Here is a 23,574-nt window from a genome sequence, read left to right on the forward strand (position 1 = left end):
GTGGGCACTGCACTGTACAGACAGGTATATAGTGGGCACTGTACAGACAGGTATATAGCGGGCACTGTACAGACAGGTATATAGCGGGCACTGTACAAACTGGTATATATTGGGAACTGCACTGTACAGACTGGTATATAGTGGGCACTGTACAGACAGGTATATAGCGGACACTGTACAGACAGGTATATAGTGGACACTGCACTGTACAGACAGGTATATAGCAGGCACTGTACAGACAGGTATATAGCGGGCACTGTAAAGACTGGTATATAGTGGGCACTGCACTGTATAGACAGGTATATAGTGGGCACTGTACAGACAGGTATATAGTGGACACTGCACTGTACAGACAGGTATATAGCGGGCACTGTACAGACAGGTATATAGTGGGCACTGTACAGACAGGTATATAGCGGGCACTGTACAGACAGGTATATAGCGGGCACTGTACAGACAGGTGTATAGCGGGCACTGTACAGACAGGTATATAGTGGGCACTGCACTGTTCAGTCAGGTATATAGCGGGCACTGCACTATACAGACAGGTATATAGCAGGCACTGCACTGTACAGACTGGTATATAGCGGGCACTGCACTGTACAGATAGGTATATAGCGGGCATTGCACTGTTCAGACAGGTATATAGCGGCCACTGCACTGTACAGACAGGTATATAGCGGGCACTGTACAGACAGGTATATAGTGGGCACTGCACTGTTCAGACAGGTATATAGAGGGCACTGCACTGTTCAGACAGGTATATAGCGGGCACTGTACTGTTCAGACAGGTATAGAGAGGGCACTGCACTGTTCAGACAGGTATATAGCGGGCATTGCACTGTACAGACAGGTATATAGCGGGCACTGCACTGTACAGACAGGTATATAGAGGGCACTGCACTGTTCAGACAGGTATATAGAGGGCACTGCACTGTACAGACAGGTATATAGCGGGCACTGCACTGTACAGACAGGTATATAGAGGGCACTGTGCTGTTCAGACAGGTATAGAGAGGGCACTGCACTGTACAGACAGGTATATAGCGGGCACTGCACTGTACAGACAGGTATATAGCGGGCACTGCACTGTACAGACAGGTATATAGAGGGCACTGTACTGTTCAGACAGGTATAGAGAGGGCACTGCACTGTACAGACAGGTATATAGCGGGCATTGCACTGTACAGACAGGTATATAGCTGGCACTGCACTGTACAGACAGGTATATAGTGGGCACTGCACTGTTCAGACAGGTATATAGAGGGCACTGCACTGTACAGACAGGTATATAGTGGGCACTGTACTGTTCAGACTTGTATAGAGAGGGCACTGCACTGTACAGACAGGTATATAGCGGGCACTGTACTGTTCAGACAGGTATAGAGAGGGCACTGCACTGTTCAGACAGGTATATAGCGGGCATTGCACTGTACAGACAGGTATATAGCGGGCACTGCACTGTACAGACAGGTATATAGCGGGCACTGCACTGTACAGACAGGTATATAGCGGGCAGCCTCTATACCTAAGGCTTGCAGTTTGGGTTAAGCTTACACAATATATCATTTATTACACCCCCTCCACCTTGGATCATGACATCCGTTTTCTTGTCCTGCTGCTGATCGCTCATTACCACTGATTTATAATACAGGTACATTGGTGTCTCTGTCGTCGCTGCGCAGACCCGCTGACCGGGAGACGCTGGGAGATCGCGGTTTAGATAAGCAGAATGTCCGCCTTGTGGTTCTTTATACCACTTTCCACCATCTTCAGATCTTCTGCTCATTCCCTGGTCTCCTCCAGATGTAAATGACCCGCGATGTGGCTGTAAAATAAAGAATGTAATATTAACCATGTCCTACATACAGTGACTGCACCAGCAGAATAGTGAGTGCAGCTCTGGAGTATAATACAGGATGTAACTCAGGATCAGTACTGGATAAGTAATGTATGTACACAGTGACTGCACCAGCAGAATAGTGAGTGCAGCTCTGGAGTATAATACAGGATGTAACTCAGGATCAGTACAGGATAAGTAATGTATGTACACAGTGACTGCACCAGCAGAATAGTGAGTGCAGCTCTGGAGTATAATACAGGATGTAACTCAGATCTGGATCAGTACTGGATAAGTAATGTATGTACACAGTGACTGCACCAGCAGAATAGTGAGTGCAGCTCTGGAGTATAATACAGGATGTAACTAAATGATTTTTCTATTTCATGACGTAAAGTCATAGTTTTATTAAAGACACGGAGGCTCATATTGCTTTCTCCTTCTTTACTGAACCACCAATAGCAGCAAAGAGAAAAAATTAACATACAGGGAACCATAGCAACCAATGTCCCTCCCCACTGGCCCCTATAATAGGCCGCTCCTCCTATGGCTCTTCCTCTTTCTTTGGGATCCTGGTGCCAACATCCCGAACAATCCAACGAACTCATAACTTCAACTGGAACGAAGAACTCCACTCTGCACTAAACAGGAACCAGCAGTCGCCAACCTGGTCAACCACCGAAGAACTTTAAACCGGAACACGGTATACCATCCTTGAAGCAGCTTCAACCTGAAAGAGAGAACAGACCATGGGCCCAGGTGAAACCGGCATATCAGGACAAGAGCATCGGACACCGACTGCTCAAACAGACCCGATAGGGGTCGAATGACCAACGGCAATAAAGTGCATTAAACAAACACTACAATGGCAATGAAATAACCAACAGGACAATAAATACAATGTCAATAATAAATAACAGGACAATAACGCCGTAAAGACATACATAAGCGAGCCCTGAAAGAAAACAACCCACCAAAAGACCCAAGGGAGGGAAAACAGGGTGGGCAATACTCGCCTCCGTGTCTTTAATAAAACTATGACTTTACGTCATGAAATAGGAAAATCATTTAGTTTTACATCAAGACATGGAGGCTCATATTGCAAGTTCAAAGCCTGTCAATAATCGAAGCAAACAAATTAGCTGGAGGACGGAAATAGAACTCCCTGAACGTGGTAACATTAGACCAGTCGGCCAGGCGCATCACGTCCTCCAATCTGGCCCCCGAAACCGCCAGAGCGGTGGCCGAGGCCCCCCGTGCGGAATGGGCTGTGAAGACCGAAGTGTCAACACCTGCCAACGACATAACCCATTTAAGCCAAAGCGCTAACGTAGGGCTAGTCACCGGGCCAAACGGATGCCGAATGGAAACGAACAGCTGTGGCCTGGTCGGAGACCTGTGTGCCAGAGTCCTGGACTCGTACTCCCGGAGGCACGCCACGGGGCATAAGATCGGAGAAGTATGAAAACTAGGGTAGGAAACAAACCGGATGCTAGTCTTAGTGCGACGCGAGATGTTAAAGGTAACCCCCTCCGGGGTAAACGAACGCGCGTCGTAGTCAAGGGCCCTCACATCCGACACTCTCTTACATGAAATGAGGCAAAACAGTGCCAACAATTTAGCAGACAATTGCCTAATGGATAAAGCAGAATTTTCGGGCCAAGAGGCCAAAAAGCCCAAAACCAGGGAGACATCCCAAGTAGTGGAAAAACGAGGCCGAGGGGGACGAGACAACCGAGCCCCCCGAAGGAGGCGAGACACAGAAGGATGTTGACCAGCTGCGACACCCGCGTAGCCCTCGTGGGTAGAAGAAATAGCGGACCTGAAAAGGTTAATGGTCCGATAAGCCTTCACCGCCTCAAAGAGAGAGGTGAGGAAACGCAGCAGGTCAGCTACAGGTGCCGAAACGGGATCCAAGTCCCGTTCCACGCACCAATTAGCCCAAGTTCTCCAGGCTGCCCGGTAAGACTTTCGGGTGCCGGGAGCCCACGCGCTGTCCAATAGTCGTCGAGTCGCAGCCGAAATTCTCTCGAAAGATCCAGGTGTCCGGAGATCCGGCACGCCAGCAGCCGCAGGGATCCGTTGAGGAGGAGGGGATGAAGTAGACCTTGAGGGTTGCGTAGGAGATCCAACCGGTTCGGGAGAAGAACAGGAACCTCCACCAGAATCTTCAACAATGAGGGGAACCAAACCTGGGATCCCCAGAACGGGACCACCAGAACCAGATCCGCCCGATGGCGGAGAACCTGCAGGAGAGTCCTCGGGATCATTGAGAACGGAGGAAACGCGTACAGGCGAGACACCGACCAGTCCTGGAGGAAAGCATCCACCGCCATCGCTTCCGGGTCCGGACGCCAGCTGAAGAACCGGGTTAGCTGCCTGTTGAGCCGGGAGGCGAAGAGATCGATGGACATTGGGCCCCATAAGTCCGAAATCGCTGCGAACACCAGCGGATCCAACTGCCAATCTCTGCCGTCCGACAGGTAGCGAGAGTTCCAATCCGCCTGAATGTTGCTCAACCCCGGCAAATACTCCGCCTGCACCATGATATCCCTGGACAGGCAGAACGACCAAAAATCTTTGGCCAAACGCGCCAAAGTGGCCGAGCGAGTACCCCCCAGACGGTTGAAATACCGGACCGCCGACACGTTGTCCATCCGGAGCCGGATACACGCGTTGGCGATCCCGTTGGAGAAACTCCTCACAGCGAAGGACCCCGCCAAGAGCTCCAACGCATTGATGTGCAGGAGGGATTCCTCCGCCGACCAGGGACCCCCAGTGGAGACCCCGTTGCAATGGGCCCCCCAGCCCTGGAGGCTCGTGTCCGATTCGATCGTCAACTCCGGCAGGGATCCGAAGATTGCTCTCCCGTTCCACGCTTCCAGGTTGGCAATCCACCAACTCAGTTCCTCCCGGGCTTCCGAGTCCAGAACCACCGCGTCCGCAAAGGAGGCACCGGTCCGAAGATGGGCGATCTTCAGCCGCTGGAGCGCTCGGTAATGCAGCGGGGCTGGGAACACCGCCTGAATGGAAGAGGCCAACAGGCCGATAATGCGGGCCAGGTGACGTAACGAGAGATGGGGAGAGAGGAGAGCATGTCTCAACTCCTTGCGGATCGCCCGCAATTTTGCCGTCGGCAGGCTGAGAGACTCCGAGAGCGAATCCACCGTGAATCCTAGGAACTCCATCCTCTGGGCCGGAGTAAGGCAGGATTTCTCTCGGTTGAGGAGGAACCCGAGACCCGAAAGCAGATCCGCCGTCCAGCGTAGATGTTCCAGCAATCCCGCTCTGGATTCGTGCATCAACAGGATGTCATCCAGATAGATGATGAGACGCACGCCCCGAGTCCTCAACCACGACACGACCGGACGCAGCAACTTGGTGAAACACCAGGGAGCTGAAGACAGCCCGAACGGCAGGCAGGTGAACGTCCAGACCTCTCCCTGCCACCGGAACTGAAGCAGGTCTCTGGAAAGAGCGGACACCGGGACCGTCAGGTACGCATCCTTCAGGTCCAGCTTCACCATCCAGTCCCCAGGGATTAACAAATCCCGAAGGAGATGGATCCCTTCCATCTTGAAATGACGGTAACGTACTACCGCATTCAAGGAGCGAAGGTTGATGACCGGTCTCATCTGCCCGTCTTTCTTCTGCACAAGAAAGATGTTGCTGATCACACCCACCGATGCCGGGGGAGCAGGCTCTATCGCCAACTTTTGCCTGAGGGACTGCAATTCCGCGTCCACCAACGCACGATCCGTGCGCGACAGGGGAACAAGAGGAGGGGAAGGAATCAGATAGGGGGAGCCCGTGAGCTCTACGTGAAATCCCCTTACCGTGGCAAGCACCCATGGATCCGCGGTAATGAGGCTCCAAGCGTGGGAAAAAAGCTGGAGTCGGCCCCCTACACAAGGTACCATAGAATCCCCCAACAGGGGAGCACTTACCCAAGGGTCTGCGGTGACTCGGGTTGCCCCGGAAGGAGCGAGAACGCAATTGCTGTCCTCTCGTGGTGAAGAACGGAGACGCGTTGCGTTGTTCCTGGAACTGAGGACGATGTCCACCGGAGCCTCTGGTCGCTCCACGGGCCTGGAAATTTGCACGGCCGGACAGGCGGCCCCTACCACTGCCGGCCCTATGAGAGACCCGTCCCTGAAACACTCTGCGCATCGAACTTTGGGCCTTATCGAGCGCAGTAAAAGTGCCCACAAAACGGCCCATGTCCTTGATGAAGGACTCGCCGAAAAGGAGACCCTGGGCTTCCTTTCCTGCCTCAGTGAGCGCTAAATTAGCTAGTTTAGGGTCTATTTTAAATAAAATAGACTTGTGCCTTTCAATTGCCACTGCAGTATTGGCATTTCCAGTAAGGCAGATGGCCCTCTGGGCCCAGCCTCGTATCTCCACGTGGTCTATAGGGGATCCCTCATTCCTGGCTGATTCGGCCAACTCTAAGATTTTGGTCAGCGGACCAAGGACATCCAGAATCTTGTCCTGGCAGCTGCGGAGCGCTGAATCCAGTCCCTTTTTTGAGTTCCAGCCAGTTTTGGCCAGAAATTGTGCCATCTTGGGATCCACTATTGGGGTCTCGCACACCTTATTGGGAACTAATGGCCTGGGACACTCAGCTCTGAGTTTATTGCGTGACTCGCGGGAAAGCGAGTGACGCACCCAGTGTTCCAAGTAAGCCCCCACATGAGGGGAGGAGAGCCATTCCGCCGAACGCGGATGATGTAAGGACTCAGGGTCGAACATAGGTTCTCCTGAGTCATCCAGAACCGCTACAGAGTGGGTAGCGTTAACAGGGGACACCACATCCCTGGCAGAGGAGGTCGCTGCAGCGGCAGCTGAGGGGCCTTGAACTGGGGAGGTGACCTCCTCCTCCGCCTCATAATCCACGTCCGCAAATGCCTCCTCGTCTGAAGCCCCATCAGAGCCAGACAATTCTGGAGATTGCGCAATAGCGCTTTTCCAAGTCCGCGCCCGTTCTGCCTGGCGGGAAGAGGCCCTTTTCCGTGACCTAAGCACGGTTTCTGGGGTGGCGATATGAGGTAGGCTGCGGTACGGTACTGGGGTCTAGCAAGGGCGCATTAGCAGGGTGTGCTGACAGAGCTTGGGCAATAGTCTGAGACAAAACTGACGACATGGAGCCCATGGCTACCATAATTGCGTCAGACACCGAACGCTGCAGAGCCAGGGCCTGAGCATCAGCATCAGTGGGGTTAATTCCCTCAGGGGAGGAGGGGGGGCGACTGGCAATCGGAGGTGGAGTAGGGGCCGACATGTTTGATGCCTAAATGGGGGCAGCGCTGGGACCAAAAAGGGGTAAGACTGTACTATGAGGCCGAGGTCACCTGAGACCGTAGAGAGCAGGGGAGCAGGAGCCGCCGACCGCGCAGGGATCCTGTACGAGTGACCGGAAGCAGGAAGTACCAAAGGACCGCCCCCAGAAGCCCGCGAAATGCGGCTGTCCTCACTAAGATGGCCGCCGAGATCTCGCGAGATCACGCGGCCGGCCGATCACAGGGGCTTCCAAGATGGCCGCCGAGATCTCGCGAGATCTCGCGGCCACCCGGAAAAGAGAAGCGCTGGAAATGGCGCCACCGAAGATCGAGAGGGAGGATCCGCCCCTCAACCCTCGGGCCGCGCGGAAGCAAGTGAGGTAAAAATATATACAGGGGGGGAGCGGGAGACAGGCCAGCGAAGTGCAAGGCAGAAACAAGGCAATCACAAAAAGAAAATATGGGGGAAAAAACGCCCTAATGGCGCCAAAAAGGCGCCCAAAGGCGCGGACTGAATAACCCTAAAGCGCAGGGATAAGCGCAGCGATCAAAAACCCCTAACCTGAAAAGCAAGGGGTAAGGAAAACGCAAGGGGAGCGCTGTACAGCCAACAGGGTTAGTCACCCAGTGTACGCAGCGCAACCCAAAAGAGACACCTAATACAAGCTAAACACAGCAGAGAACAAAAGGTGTACTTAGCTTGGCAGCAGCAAAGAAAGAGGAAGAGCCATAGGAGGAGCGGCCTATTATAGGGGCCAGAGGGGAGGGACATTGGTTGCTATGGTTCCCTGTATGTTAATTTTTTCTCTTTGCTGCTATTGGTGGTTCAGTAAAGAAGGAGAAAGCAATATGAGCCTCCGTGTCTTGATGTAAAACTCAGGATCAGTACAGGATAAGTAATGTATGTACACAGTGACTGCACCAGCAGAATAGTGAGTGCAGCTCTGGAGTATAATACAGGATGTAACTCAGGATCAGTACAGGATAAGTAATGTATGTAACATAGTGACTGCGACAGCAGAATAGTGAGTGCAGCTCTGGAGTATAATACAGGATGTAACTCAGGATTAGTACTGGATAAGTAATGTACAGTCTTGATCAAAAGTTTAAGACCACTTGAAAAATGGCAAAAAATCCTATTTAGCATGGCTGGATCTTAACAAGGTTCCAAGTAGAGCTTCAACATGCAACAAGAAGAAATGGGAGAGAGACAAAACATTTTTTGAGCCTTCAATTTAATGAAAACAACGAATAAACTGAAACAGGCAGTTTTTCAGCTGATCAAAAGTTTAGGACCACACCTCCAAAAAAACATTAAACCCCCCCAAAACAGAAATCCAACTTCCAAACATGAGCTCAGTAATGAGCAGCTCCGCCGTTATTGTTTCGGCATGCTTGATGCAAGCGTTTCCATGAGGTGAGTGGGAACATTTCTCCAAGTGGTGAAGACGGCCGCACAAAGGCCATCTACTGTCTGGAACTGTTGTCCATTTTTGTAAACTTCCCTTGCCATCCATCCCCAAAGGTTCTCCATTGGATTTAGATCAGGGGAACACGCAGGATGGGCCAAAAGAGTGATGTTATTCTCCTGGAAGAAGTCCCTTGTCCTGCGGGCATTGTGTCCTGTAGCGTTGTCCTGTTACCACACTGACGAGGGCCCTCAGTCATGAGGAATGCTCTCTGCAACATCTGGACATAGCCAGCGGCCGTTTGACGCCCCTGCACTTCCTGAAGCTCCATTGTTCCACTGAAGGAAAAAGCACCCCAGACCATTATGGCGCCCCCTCCACTGTGGCACGTAGAAAACATCTCAGGTGGGATCTGCTTGTCATGCCAGTAATGTTGGAAACCATCAGGACCATCAAGGTTAAATTTTTTCTCATCAGAGAACAAAACTTTCTTCCACCTTTGAATGTCCCATGTTTGGTGCTCTCTTGCAAAGTCCAAACGAGCAGTTATGTGGCGTTCAAGGAGACAAGGTCTTTGAAGAAGTTTTTTGTTTTTGAAGCCCTCCAGTGTCAGATGCCGTCTGATGGTTATGGGGCTGCACCAGTAAGGGCCTTAATTTGGGTCGAGGATCGTCCAGTGTCTTGACGGACAGCCAATTGGATCTTCCGGCTCAGTGCTGGTGACATTTTTTGGGGTCTTCCACTTGACTTTTTTGTTCTATAACCCTCAGGATCATTTAAGAAATTCCAAATGACTGTCTTCCTGCGTCCCACCTCAGCAGCGATGGCGCGCTGTGAGAGACCCTGCTTATGCAGTTCAACAACCCGACCTCGTTCAAAAAGGGGGAGTTTTTTTGCCTTTGCCATCACAACGTGTGACTACCTGACAGAAAGTGACAATGAATCCACATCTTTGCACAGATTTGGCCTTTTAATGGCATGTGGCCCTAAACTTTGGATCAGCTGAAAAACTGACTGTTCCCATTTCTTCTTGTTGCATGTTGAAGCTCTACTTGGAACCTTGTTAAGATCCAGCCATGCTAAATAGAATTTTTTGCCATTTTTCAAGTGGTCTTAAACTTTTGATCAGGACTGTATGTACACAGTGACTGCACCAGCAGAATAGTGAGTGCAGCTCTGGAGTATAATACAGGATGTAACTCAGGATCAGTACAGGATAAGTAATGTATGTACACAGTGACTGCACCAGCAGAATAGTGAGTGCAGATCTGGAGTATAATACAGGATGTAACTCAGGATCAGTACAGGATAAGTAGTGTATGTACACAGTGACTGCACCAGCAGAATAGTGAGTGCAGCTCTGCAGTATAATACAGGATGTAACTGAGGATCAGTACAGGATAAGTAATGTATGTACACAGTGACTGCACCAGCAGAATAGTGAGTGCAGCTCTGGAGTATAATACAGGATGTAACTCAGGATCAGTACAGGATAAGTAATGTATGTACACAGTGACTGCACCAGCAGAATAGTGAGTGCAGCTCTGGAGTATAATACAGGATGTAACTCAGGGTCAGTACAGGATAAGTAATGTAATGTATGTTTCTTGCGCTGTACTGCAGTGTGGCTCAGGTGGCGCAATGATGATGATGTCATCACGCTGCCTGTACTGGCCTGCAGTGGCCTCCAGTGGCTACAGGCAGTAGGACAAGGGAATGGTGGGGCATGGATATATATCGCTCCTGTGCCCCGCAGTAGCTTTCAACTGTATTGCTGTCCTGAGGATGGCGATACAGTTGAATGTAGAGAGATGAGCTCTTCTATGGCCCCCACATGTCACCTGATGCAATCGCCTCACCTCGCCTAATGGGCAGTGCGCCCCTAGTGGTGATGCTTTCATTGCTGCCACTCTGAGGAGACTGGAACCAGAGCATCGATACTTAGGGACTTGGATACAAAACAAGCCAGAGGACGAGGAAGGTTTTGCCTCTTGTAGGGACAGTGTCCTATACGCCTGTTGCCTCTAAGAGTGTTCCTACAATGAGAGACTGACACCAGCAAGCCCAGTGCCTCCTGTAAGACTATAACTACCAAGCTGGTTCCTCATGTGAGATCAGTAGAACTTTGCCCACTTGACTCCATCTGCCACCCTAGAGCTGGGAGCCGTGAGACACCTAGACCTGATGTGGTATCTGAGAGCTCCTGCCACCTCTACCCCCTATAGGTATGTCCCTGGTTATGTAGCACACTGACACAGAGACATGATGGGATACCTGAGAGCACTTACCTGCTGCTGAGTGCTCAGGTTCCCCTGTGAGTGGAGACGCTCAGTAGATGTTCCTCTGTGATGGGCCTGCATGTCGTCTTCTCGCTGGAGATGGTTCCTGTGTTTAGTCGGAGGCTGTAATCTCTTTATATACCGCGCCTGTCTTTCTGCTATTTCATTCTAGGGAGTAGTCCATTTACTGGAGAGGTTCTGTCACAATGTGAGAATCTTCCCACAATAAATTCCAATTAATGATGTCGCAATATATTATAATTAACACGTGTTACATTCTATGACTATGGAGCTGTGATTTACATATCAATTATTCATATCTACAACTGGACTTGTTAGGGGATAATTATTAAAGGTTCTTGGCTGTACATGGCACTTGTTTAGCCACGCCCCATTTTCTCTAAGCCACGCCCCCTACATGTGCTGTAAACGAAGACTGTGTGTGCTCTACATGAAGTTTGTATGTTCTTTATGTGGCATTGTATCTTCTCTACATGGAGCTCTCTCGGTCATCCAGAGTTTAAGATCAATTTCCCAGTTCCCTTACTTTGAGCCACAGGGGTATGGTATATCTCCCCCGATGATCTGACATCCACATCTGAGGGATATTCCCGGCCACCACTTGTCATATCAGGCAGACAAGACACCTGGACCCAGGTAACTCCCCATTACCCACTCAGACCCTCTATGCTCTACAGTATTCACAGGGTTAACGTAGAAAGAAGGCAAAAAAGCTCTCGTTAAAGGGAAGTTTTAATATCCACAGGAAAGTGCAGTTATCAGAAGATAAATCTACAAGGACTTGTAAATACAATGTAGCAATTACAATGTAAGAATTGTAAAAAATAAATAAATAGGATAAAATAAACAGCACTTAATATGTTACAAGTTGTAGATGTCTGGTTCCCTGGGGGTTGCATAAAAGTTGGTAAGATCATCAATCGGGTTGTCCCCCACCAAAAAGACGATTTGCTAACGAGACAGATATGGTAAGAAGGTCTGCAGACTCCACCACCAGCCCCTTCCTCTGGTGTCATGGAGAGGCTCGTGTTTACGCTAATGACCTTTTATGGCCCAGTTTATGAGGTCGGCTTAACAAAGGTTTTGACTCAAACTCTCCACTAAGATATATTTTCTTCTGGGCATCATGGCGACTTCATACTACCTTCATCCAAACCCTCATAATGTCCCGCACATGTGCCTATCAAACATGGAGGGATTAGAGGCAGTATTAGATGAGTGCCTTAATTACTACATTATACAACAGCCTGACGGATATGACTTTGACACAAGTGATGCCGATAAAGGGCCTGAGTCCAACATAAGGGAGCACACCGCCAACATATGGGAGCACACCGCCAACATATGGGAGCACACCGCCAACATAAGGGAGCACACCGCCATCATATGGGAGCACACCGCCAACATATGGATTAGGCCAAGGATGTCTTTGATGGGTGTTCATCTGTATGGTCTATTGCACATGACCCTTTCTGCAGGTGAAGGTATCCTCAGCCTCACCTGTCCATCGGCTCCAGCAGGTGTAGTAGGGGCTGAGAAGACCCCTAACCCGATTTGTGTTTTATGAGGATGATCGGACTGGGGTACCTAGGCCCCACACTATAGGTAAAGGTGTTGGCCTATGCACACTTCCAGCCTTTCCCTATAGTGTGTAAGCACGGCCACCGCTGCTGGATTGCTGGGTGGTCGTAACCACGGATACGTGCTGTGTGTAATGTTATGGAAAGGAGGCAATATGGATAATGACAATACATTAGTAAGTGCCTTGTATTAACTTTCTCTACATGATAAATGCCATTTACTGAAGTGAGAGGACCCCTTTAACTCCTTTAAGCATAAATGTCTGGCAGGAAATGTATTAGATTATATCCTCCGCAGATTGCACATAATCTATAGTATAAGTAAAAGGGTTGACCTACCATAAAGACCTATCTACAGGATAGGTGCTAAATATCAGATTGCTGGGGTCTGACTGCTGGAACACCCGGCACTGATCATGAAAAAAGGGGTCCTGAGACATTCAATTACATTACCGCCAATCTATGTACACAACGGTCTTAATGGGGTCCTCTCACTTCAGTAAGTGGCATTTATCATGTAGGGAAAGTTAATACAAGGCACTTGCTAATGTATTGGGATTCTCCATATTGCTTGCTTTACTGGCTGGATTCATTTTTACATCACATTATACACTGCTCGTTTCCATGGTTACAGACCACCCTGCAATCCGATCACCGACGCCCGGTGCTCGGAGCAAGGTGCCTGTTCAAATCATTGAGCAGGCACCTTGGGTCAATGCGCAGGACCCCCCCCCCCTCCCGTGTCAGCGATCTCTGAAAACCGCAGGTCAATTCAGACCTGCGGTTTGTGGCTTTTACACGATGCGGTGGCAGCGGGCGGCGGTGCCATAGGGTCCCCGTGGAGCTATAGGGGGGACCCGATGGCATGGAAGGCAGCGCGATGCCAAAGGAAGGCAGCCCCCTGGATCTCACAAGCCGGAAGCTGTATGAGTAATACACACTGTATTACTCATACAGCCAATGCATTCCAATACAGAAGTATTGGAATGCATTGTAAAGGATTAGACCCCCAAAAGTTCAAGTCCCAAAGTGGGACAAAAAATAAAAAGTGAAAAAAAGTCGAAAAAATAAAGTTTTCCCCCCATCCCCATAAAAATTTAAAGTTTCAAGTAAAAATTAAAAAAACGTAATTTTCCCCAAATAAAGTGAAAAAAATTGGTAAAAAATAGGGTGGGGGGAAGTAGACATATTAGGTATCGCCGAGTCCGGCTATGGAAACATATCACATGACCCTCAGATGAACACTGTAAAAAATAAAAACTGTGCTAAAGAAACAATTTTTTGTCACTTTACATCACAGAAAGTACAACAGCAAGCCATCAAAAAGGCGTTTGCCCACCAACAAAGTACCAATCTAACCGTCACCTCATCCCACAAAATATGAGCCTCTACCTGAGACAATCGCCTAAAAAATAAAAAAACTATGGCTCAGAATACGGAGACACTAAATCATCATTTTTTTTGTTTTAAAAAAGCTGTTATTGTGTAAAACTTACATAAATAAAAAAAAGTATACATATTAGGTATCGCCGCGTCCGTATCGACCGGCTCTATAAAAATATCACATGACCTAACCCCTCAGATGAATACCATAAAAAATAAAAACTGTGCTAAATAAACCATTTTTTTTCACCTTACATCACAAAAAGTGTAATAGCAAGCGATCAAAAAGACATATGCATCCAAAAATAGTGCCAATCAAACCTTCATCTCATCCCGCAAAAAACGAGACCCTACCTAAGATAATCGCCTAAAAATTGAAAAAATTATGGCTCTTAGAATATGGAGACACTAAAACATGATTTTATTTTCGTTTCAAAAATGATATTATTGTGTAAAACTTACATAAATAAAAAAAAAGTATACATATTAGGTATCGCCGCATCCGTAATAACCTGCTCTAAAAAATATCACATGTCCTAACCCCTTAGGTGAATACCGTAAAAATAATAATAATTAAAACAGTGTAAAAAGCCATTTTTTGTCACCTTACATCACAAAAAGTGTAATAGCAATGATCAAAAGGTCATACGCACCCCAAAATAGTGCCAATCAAACCGTCATCTCATCCCGCAAAAATCATACCCTACCCAAGATAATCGCCCAAAAACAGAAAAAAAACTATGGCTCTCAGACTATGGAAACACTAAAACATGATTTTTTTTGTTTCAAAAATGAAATCATTGTGTGAAACTTACATAAATCAAATCATATGTATACATATTAGGTATCGCCGCGTCCGTGACAACCTGGTCTATAAAAATACCACATCATCTAACCTGTCTATAAACCTGTCAGATGAATGTCCATTGTGGAAGCGCTCATCTCCTGTCATCTGTATCGCCGTCCTCAGGACAGTGATACAGATGGCTGTGCAGCAGGGGAGGGAGAAGCGTGTCCCTTCCCCTTCCTCTGATAGGCTTCAGGCACTAGGCCAGCAGCCTATCAGATGCCGGCGCAGGCGGCACGATGACGTCATCGTGCCACCTGAGCCCTGAGCCGTACAGCACGGGACACAGGCCGACATCACATCGCTGCCAAGGAGGTAAGTATAAGTGTTTTTATTTAATTTTTTGTCAAGACTGGTGGCTACAGGCACATGATCGTGGGGGAGGGGAATATGGCTTCTGGGACATGATAGGGGGGCCCTATGGCTACTGGCACATGTTGATGGGGGGCTAAGGCTACTGGCACATGATAGGGGGGCTATGGCTACTGGCACATGATAGGGGGGCTATGGCTACTGGCACATTATAGGGGGCTATGGCTACTGGCACATTATAGGGGGGCCCTATGGCTACTGGCACATGATGGGGGGGCCTATGGCTACTGGCACATGATAGGGGGCCTATGGCTACTGGCACATGATGGGGGGGCTCAAGCTACTGGCAAATGATAGGGGGGCCTATGGCTACTGGCACATGTTGATGGGGGGCTCAGGCTACTGGCACATGATAGGGGGGCCTATGGCTACTGGCACATGATGGGGGGCTCTGGCTACTGGCACATGATAAGGGGGCCTATGGCTACTGGCACATGATGGGGGGCCTATGGCTACTGGCACATAATGGAGGGCCTATGGCTACTGGCACATGATAGGGGGGCTCTGGCTACTGGCACATGATATAGGATGGGCTCTGGCTACTGCCACATGATATAGGGGGGGCTCTGGCTACTGGCATATGGCATGGGGGGGCTCTGGCTACTGGCACATGATATAGGGGGGCTCTGGCTACTGGCACATGATATAGGGGGGCTCTGGCTACTGGCACATTATAAAGGGGGGCTCTGGCTACTGGCACATGATATAGGGGGGGCTCTGGCTACTGGCACATGATATAGGGGAGGGGCTCTGGCTACTGGCACATGATATGGGGGGGCTCTGGCTACTGGCACATGATTTAGGGGGGCTGTGGCTACTGGCACATGATATAGGGGGGCTGTGACTACTGGCACATTATTGGGGGACATCTATGGGGGCACTTATTACTGGCAAATTGGGGGCACTTATTACTGGCACATTATTGGTGGGCACTATAGGGGCATCTACTGAGGCCACAAAGAGTGGTTATTTTATATGGGGGCTCTGTATAGGGGCATTTTATACTGGGACACATGGTGGGTACTATGGGGAAAGTGGGAGAGGAGTACTATGGGGTCATCTACGGGGGCACTGAGAAGGGGTATTTTATATTTACAAATTATGGGGGACACTGAGGGCATCTACTGGGGCACTATATATGAGGCATTTTATACTGGTACATTATGGGGGGCACTAGGAGGGAGGGGGAGGAGCACTATGGGGGCATTTACTAGGGGCACTATACAGGGGTATTTTATACTGGCACATTATGGGGGCACTATGGGGACATTAGCTCAACTGGGGGCATTACAAGGGGGTATTTTTTGCACTGTCACATTATAAGGAGAATTATTACTACTGGGGGGGGCATTATGGTGGGCTTTATTACTCCCCCATGGTATGACCCCCTAGTAGCAGCACCGGCCTATCTCTCTGCCTCTTCTCCAAATCCTTATTATGAAATCTTTCTCATTAGGATAAAACACATCATCAGCTCCGCCGAGCCCCCGGCCAAAGTGTTGAAGTGGCGACCGAGATCCCCAAGGGCCAAGCCAAGTAACTGTAAGTGTTCATGTAAAATATGTTTATGTTATACATATATAGCATCCACTGTGCCCCACAATATACAGTATACCTCTGCACTGTGCCACACAATATACAGTATACCTCTACACTGTGCCCCACAATATACAGTATACCTCTACACTGTGCCACACAATATACAGTATACCTCTACACTGTGCCACACAATATACAGTATACCTCTACGCTGTGCCACACAATATACAGTATACCTCTACACTGTGCCACACAATATACAGTATACCGCTACACTGTGCCACACAATATACAGTATACCTCTACACTGTGCCACACAATATACAGTATACCTCTACGCTGTGCCACACAATATACAGTATACCTCTACACTGTGCCACACAATATACAGTATACCTCTACACTGTGCCCCACAATATACAGTTTCTTCTGTAAAAGTCATCAAGTGTCATGGGGGGGGAGGGCCTTATTTTTTCCCATTTCACCTAGAACCGGCCCTGCCCAAAAGTAATGGGACAATTGGCTTCTCGGCTGTTCCATGGCCCGGTGTGTGTTATTCCCACATTATCCAAATTACAATGAGCAGATAAAAGGTTCAGAGTTCACTTCCAGTCTGCTATCTGCATTTGGAATCTGTTGCTGTCAACTCTCAAGATGAGATCCAAAGAGCTGTCACTATCAGTGAAGCCATCATTAGGCTGAAAAACACAACAAACCCATCAGAGAGATAGCAAAAACATTAGGCCTGGCCAAAACAACTGTTTGGAACATTCTTAAAAAGGAGGAACTCAGCAACACCAAAAGACCCGGAAGACCATGGTAAACAAACTGTGGTGAATGACCGAAGAATTCTTTCCCTGGTGAAGAAAACTCCCTTTACAACAGTTGGCCAGATCAAGAACACTCTCCAGGAGGTAGGTGTATGTGTGTCAAAGTCAACAATCAAGAGAAGACTTTACCAGAGTGAATACAGAGGGTTCACCACAAGATGGAAACCATTGGTGAGCCTCAGAAACAGGAAGGCCAGATTAGAGTTTGCCAAACGACATCTAAAAAAGCCTTCACAGTTCTGGAACAACATCCTATGGGCAGATGAGACCAAGATCAACTTGTACCAGAGTGATGGGAAGAGAAGAGTCTGGAGAAGGAAAGGAACTGCTCAGGATCCTAAGCATACCACCTCATCAGTGAAGCATGGTGGTGGTAGTGTCATGGCGTGGGCATGTATGGCTGCCAATGGAACGGCTTCTCTTGTATTTATTGATGATGTGACTGCTGACAAAAGCAGCAGGATGAATTCTGAAGTGTTTCGGGCAATATTATCTGCTCATATTCAGCCGAATGCTTCAGAACTCATTGGACGGCGCTTCACAGGGCAGATGGACAATGACCCAAAGCATACTGCATGAGCAACCAAAGAGTTTTTTAAGGGAAAGAAGTGGAAGGTTCTGCAATGGCCAAGTCAATCCCCGGACCTGAATCCGATTGAGCTGCATTTCACTTGCTGAAGACAAAACTGAAGGGAAAATGCCCCAAGAAGAAGCAGGAACTGAAGACAGTTGCAGTAGAGGCCGGGCAGAGCATCACCAGGGATGAGACCAGCGTCTGGTGATGTCTATGCATTCCAGACTTCAGGCTGTAATTGACTGCAAAGGATTTGCAACCAAGTATTAAAAAGTGAAAGTTTGATTTATGATTATTATTCTGTCCCATTACTTTTGGTCTCTTAACAAGTGGGAGGCACAGATGCAAACTGCTGTAATTCCTGCACCGGTCACCTGATTTGGATGTAAATACCTCAAATTAAAGCTGACAGTCTGCGGGGAAAGCTGACAGTCTGCAGGTAAAGCTGACAGTCTGCGGGTAAAGCTGACAGTCTGCGGGTAAAGCTGACAGTCTGCAGGTAAAGCTGACAGTCTGCAGGTAAAGCACATCTTGTTTAGAGATGAGCGAACCTCTGTTTTAAGTTCGGCGTCTAAAGTTCGGGTTTGGATTAGCGGAGAATCCCGATCTGGAACCGGATATGGATTCCGACTTCCGTTGTGGTCCGTGGTAGCGGAATCAATAATCGGCCATTATTGATTCCGCTACCACGGACCACAACGGAAGTCGGAATCCATATCCGGTTCCAGATCGGGATTCTCCGCTAATCCAAACCCGAACTTTAGACGCCGAACTTAAAACAGAGGTTCGCTCATCTCTAATCTTGTTTGTTTCATTTCAAATCCATTGTGGTGGTGTATAGAGCCAAACATGTTACAATTGTGTCCATGTCCCAATATTTATGGACCTGGCTGTATAAATGGGGTACTATAAACATTAACCACTTCAGCCCCGCTAGCTGAAACACCCTTAATGACCAGGCCACTTTTTACACTTCGGCACTACACTACTTTCACCGTTTATTGCTCGGTTATGCAACTTACCACCCAAATGAATTTTACCTCCTTTTCTTCTCACTTCTACAGCTTTCATTTGGTGGTATTTCATTGCTGCTGACATTTTTATTTTTTTTGTTATTAATCAAAATTTAATGATTTTTTGCAAAAAAATGAAATTTTTCACTTTCAGTTGCAAAATTTTGGAAAAAAAAAAGACATCCATATATACATTTTTCACTAAATTTATTGCTCTACATTTCTTTGATAAAAAAAAAATGTTTGGGTAAAAAAAAAATGGTTTTGGTAAAAGTTATAGTGTTTACAAACTATGGTACAAAAATTTGAATTTCCGCTTTTTGAAGCAGCTCTGACTTTCTGAGCACCTGTCATGTTTCCTGAGGTTCTACAATGCACAGACAGTAGAAAACCCCCACAAATGACCCCATTTCGGAAAGTAGACACCCTAAGGTATTCACTGATGGGCATAGTGAGTTCATAGAACTTTTTATTTTTTGTCACAAGTTAGCGGAAAATGATGATTTATTTTTTTCTTTTATTTTTTTCTTACAAAGTCTCATATTCCACTAACTTGTGACAAAAAATAAAAACTTCCATGAACTCACTATGCCCATCATGAAATGCCTTGGGGTGTCTTCTTTCCAAAATGGGGTCACTTGTGGGGTAGTTATACTGCCCTGGCATTTTAGGGGCCCAAATGCGTGCAAAGTAGTTTGAAATCAAAATCTGTAAAAAATGACCGGTGAAATCTTTTGGAATATGTGCCCCTTTGCCCACCTAGGCTGCAAAAAAGTGTCACACATCTGGTATCGCCGTACTCAGGAGAAGTTGGGGAATGTGTTTTGGGGTGTCATTTTACATATACCCATGCTGGGTGAGAGAAATATCTTGGCAAAAGACAACTTTTCCCATTTTTTTATACAAAGTTGGCATTTGACCAAGATATTTTTCTCACCCAGCATGGGTATATCAATGACAGGGGGGTGATCAGGGAGTGTATATGGGTGATCACCCCCCTGTCATTGATCACCCCCCTGTAAGGCTCCATTCACACGTCCGTATGATTTTTGCGGCTCCACGGATACATGGATCGGATCCGCAAAACACATACAGACGTCTGAATGGAGCCTTACAGGGGGGTGATCAGGGAGTGTATATGAGGTGATCACCCCCCTGTCATTGATCATCCCCCTGTAAGGCTCCATTCAGACGTCCGTATGTGTTTTGCGGATCCGATCCATGTATCCGTGGATCCGTAAAAATCATACGGAAATGTGAATGGAGCCTTACAGGGGGGTGATCAATGACAGGGGGTGATTAGGGAGTCTATATGTGGTGATCAGGGGTTCATAAGGGGTTAATAAGTGACAGGGGGGGTGTAGTGTAGTGGTGTTTGGTGCTACTTTACAGAGCTGCCTGTGTCCTCTGGTGGTCGATCCAGGCAAAAGGGACACCAGAGGACCAGGTAGCAGGTATATTAGATGCTGTTATCAAAACAGCGTCTAATATACCTGTTAGGGGTTCAAAAAATCACATCTCCAGCCTGCCAGCGAACGATCGCCGCTGGCAGGCTGGAGATCCACTCGCTTACCTTCCGATCCTGTGAACGCGCGTTCACAGGAAATCTCGGCTCACGCGAGATGACGCGTATATGCGTCACTCTGCGCAGAGCTGCCGCCTCCGGACCGCGATCCTGCGTTAGGCGGTCCGGAGGCGGTTAAAGGGAACCTGTTAGCGGCAAAACCCATCCCAAACCGCCAGCAGTACCTTCAAGTAGCCGAAAGTGAGTTTCAAATGATGATTTTCTTACTGCATTCTGATGAGGCAGAAGTATGAAAAACTTTCTTTTATTCTATGTCCGCGCTATTTTTCGGTCAGGCTTGAAGTCAAGGTAACCGCGCTCCCTTCACTGCCCCTTCGCTGTGACTGACCGCGCTTATGCCCGACAGCCGGCTGTCAGTCACAGGGGGATAAAAGAACGTTTTTCATACTTCTGCTAAACGGAAGTTACTAAACGGAAATGTTTATTCTGCTGCTGACTGTATCTGATGAGAGCTGTAGTCACCTGGATGGTCTACAGCTGATGATGGGTGGTAGCATTCTGTTTTGTGAAACAACAACTCCCAGCATCCCTTTACTACTGTTCAGGCCATACTGGGAGCTGTAGTTTCACACTGTACATACTATGAGAACAGCTCAGCACACGGTATCTGTATTAAGTTGGTGACGTATATATATGTACTGCGCTCGATTCTGGTCCTGTGTAGTTGTAGTGTCACGTGTAGTTCCAGTGTTGTATGTATATAGTGATCTGGGTTCTAGTGCTGTATGTATGTACTGGTCTTGGTCCTGGTGCTGTATGTATGTACTGGTCTTGGTCCTGATGCTGTATGTATGTACTGGTCTTGGTCCTGATGCTGTATGTATGTACTGGTCTTGGTCCTGATGCTGTATGTATGTACTGGTCTTGGTCCTGGTGCTGTATGTAAGTAGTGATCTGGGTTCTGGTTCTGTATGTATGTACTGGTCTTGGTCCTGGTGCTGTATGTATGTATTGATCCTGGTTCTGGTGCTGTATGTATGTACTGGTCTTGGTCCTGGTGCTGTATGTATGTACTGGTCTTGGTCCTGATGCTGTATGTATGTACTGGTCTTGGTCCTGATGCTGTATGTATGTACTGGTCTTGGTCCTGGTGCTGTATGTAAGTAGTGATCTTGGTCCTGGTGTTGTATGTATGTACTGGTCTTGGTCCTGGTGCTGTATGTATGTATTGATCCTGGTTCTGGTGCTGTATGTATGTAATGGTCTTGGTCCTGGTGCTGTATGTAAGTAGTGATCTGGGTTCTGGTTCTGTATTTATGTAGTGATACTGGTTCTGTTGCTGTATGTATGTAGCAGGGGTGGACATACCGCCTGTACAGCTGGTTCAGCTGTTTTGGGGGTGGGGGGCCTGATTAGCACTTACTGCGAATCTGCTGCCGGTTTGTGTCTACACTCCATAGCTGAAGGACCTTCGATGACATCATAGTCATGTGATGTTTTCAGCAGTGGAAGTGGAGGTAGGACCTGTGATGAGGTCACCGTCATGTGACCAGTGCAGCAGTGGAGACCGGTGAGGCCATAGAATGAATGTAAGTGTCAGAGAAATGCTGGGAGATGTGGTTCTCACCATTATACCTCCTCCCTGCTTAGTGGGAGGGAAATATGTTATTTAAGTGGGATTGTATGTTAGAGGGGCTGAAGGGAGGGGAGGGGTGTCAGTTACATAGGACTGTATGTTATAGAAGACTTTAAGAGAGATATGTTTTTTTTACATGGGACTGAATGTTATAGAAGATTGGAGGGAGATGACTGGTGTTATTTACATGGGACTGGATATTTTAGAAGACTGGAGGGTAAGGAGCAATGTTATTTATATGGGACTATGTGTTGGAGGGGGGTGAAGGAGGGGATTTAAGTTATTTACATGGGACTGTATGTTATAGAGAACTGTAAGGAAGAGAAGTTATTTATATGGGACAGGAGGGAGAGATTGGTGTTATTTACATGGGACTTCATGGTATAGAAGACTGAAGGGAGAGGAGTGAAGTTATTTATATGGGACTGCATGGTATAGAAGACTGTAAGGAAGATAGGTTATTTACATGGAACTGTATCATATAGAAGACTGGTGGGAGACGACTGGTGTTATTTACATGGGACTGCATGATATAGAAGACTGGAGGGAGAGGATGGGCATTATAACTTATGATGTCACTACAGAGATGATTATAATTACAGGGGGCACTGCAGGAGGTATTATAAATACTGTGGGCAGTGGTGGAGGGCATTACTACTACTGAGGGCTCTATAGAAGTGCCTTATAGATTATAAGAGGTGCCCTATAGGGAGGCCTTATTAGTACTGAGGGCACTGTAGGGAGCCTTATTAGTACTGAGGGCACTGTAGGGAGCCTTATTAGTACTGAGGGCACTGTAGGGAGCCTTATTACCACTGGGGATACTATTTGGGGGAGGCTTCCTCCTGGCAGTGAGCCCGGCGATGTCATTGGCACTAATGGACATGCTTTAGCCTGTAAAATGGCTAGGGCAGCACTAAAGCCCCCCATCAGTGCCGGTCTGTGTTAGGCCCATGTTTATATATGCCTGCATTATTGAGGGGAAAAAATTAATATTTGAATATATGCAAATGAGTGGGTCCGCAATTCCATTCCGCAAAATGCTAAATGAAATTGCGGACGTGTGAATGGATCCTTATACACAGACATTTAGATTCATACATTTCCTACACTGGCACAAATGCGTTGCCAGTGTCGCAAGTGCATGAGGAGCTGCGGATGTGGCAGAGAGGTCCGAGAGATATGAGGGGGGGGGGATAATTTTTTTTTGCTATGGGGCCGTCATTTCTAGCTACGCCCCTGGGGGTGGACACAGCAGAGAGTGAGGAGGGTGCAGATAGAGAGGGCGCCACTCAGCCAACTCGAATGCGCCTTCTGCAACTTCCCACTCAGTCTCCGGCCTGGTGCACCTGCCCGACCCCTATCACCCCTGCAGAATGGCCGGCCTCTTCCTCTGCCTGTCATTTGCAAAATGTCCCTGTGACAAAAGTCCCCATAGAAGAGCAGT

General features: G+C 47.9%; 1 long non-coding RNA gene across 1 annotated transcript; it reads right to left on the minus strand.

Moving 5' to 3' along the window:
- Nucleotides 1–1,497: 1,497 nt before the first annotated feature.
- On the minus strand, nt 1,498–21,972 carry LOC122938174. The gene is made up of 3 exons (XR_006389985.1): nt 21,915–21,972; nt 10,817–11,023; nt 1,498–1,828 (listed from the first exon to the last, which is right to left on the minus strand). It is a non-coding gene; the product is annotated as an uncharacterized LOC122938174 (long non-coding RNA).
- Between the last annotated feature and the right edge of the window lie 1,602 nt (nt 21,973–23,574).

Source organism: Bufo gargarizans, chromosome 5, assembly GCF_014858855.1.
Source record: "Bufo gargarizans isolate SCDJY-AF-19 chromosome 5, ASM1485885v1, whole genome shotgun sequence".
Lineage (NCBI taxonomy): Eukaryota > Metazoa > Chordata > Amphibia > Anura > Bufonidae > Bufo > Bufo gargarizans.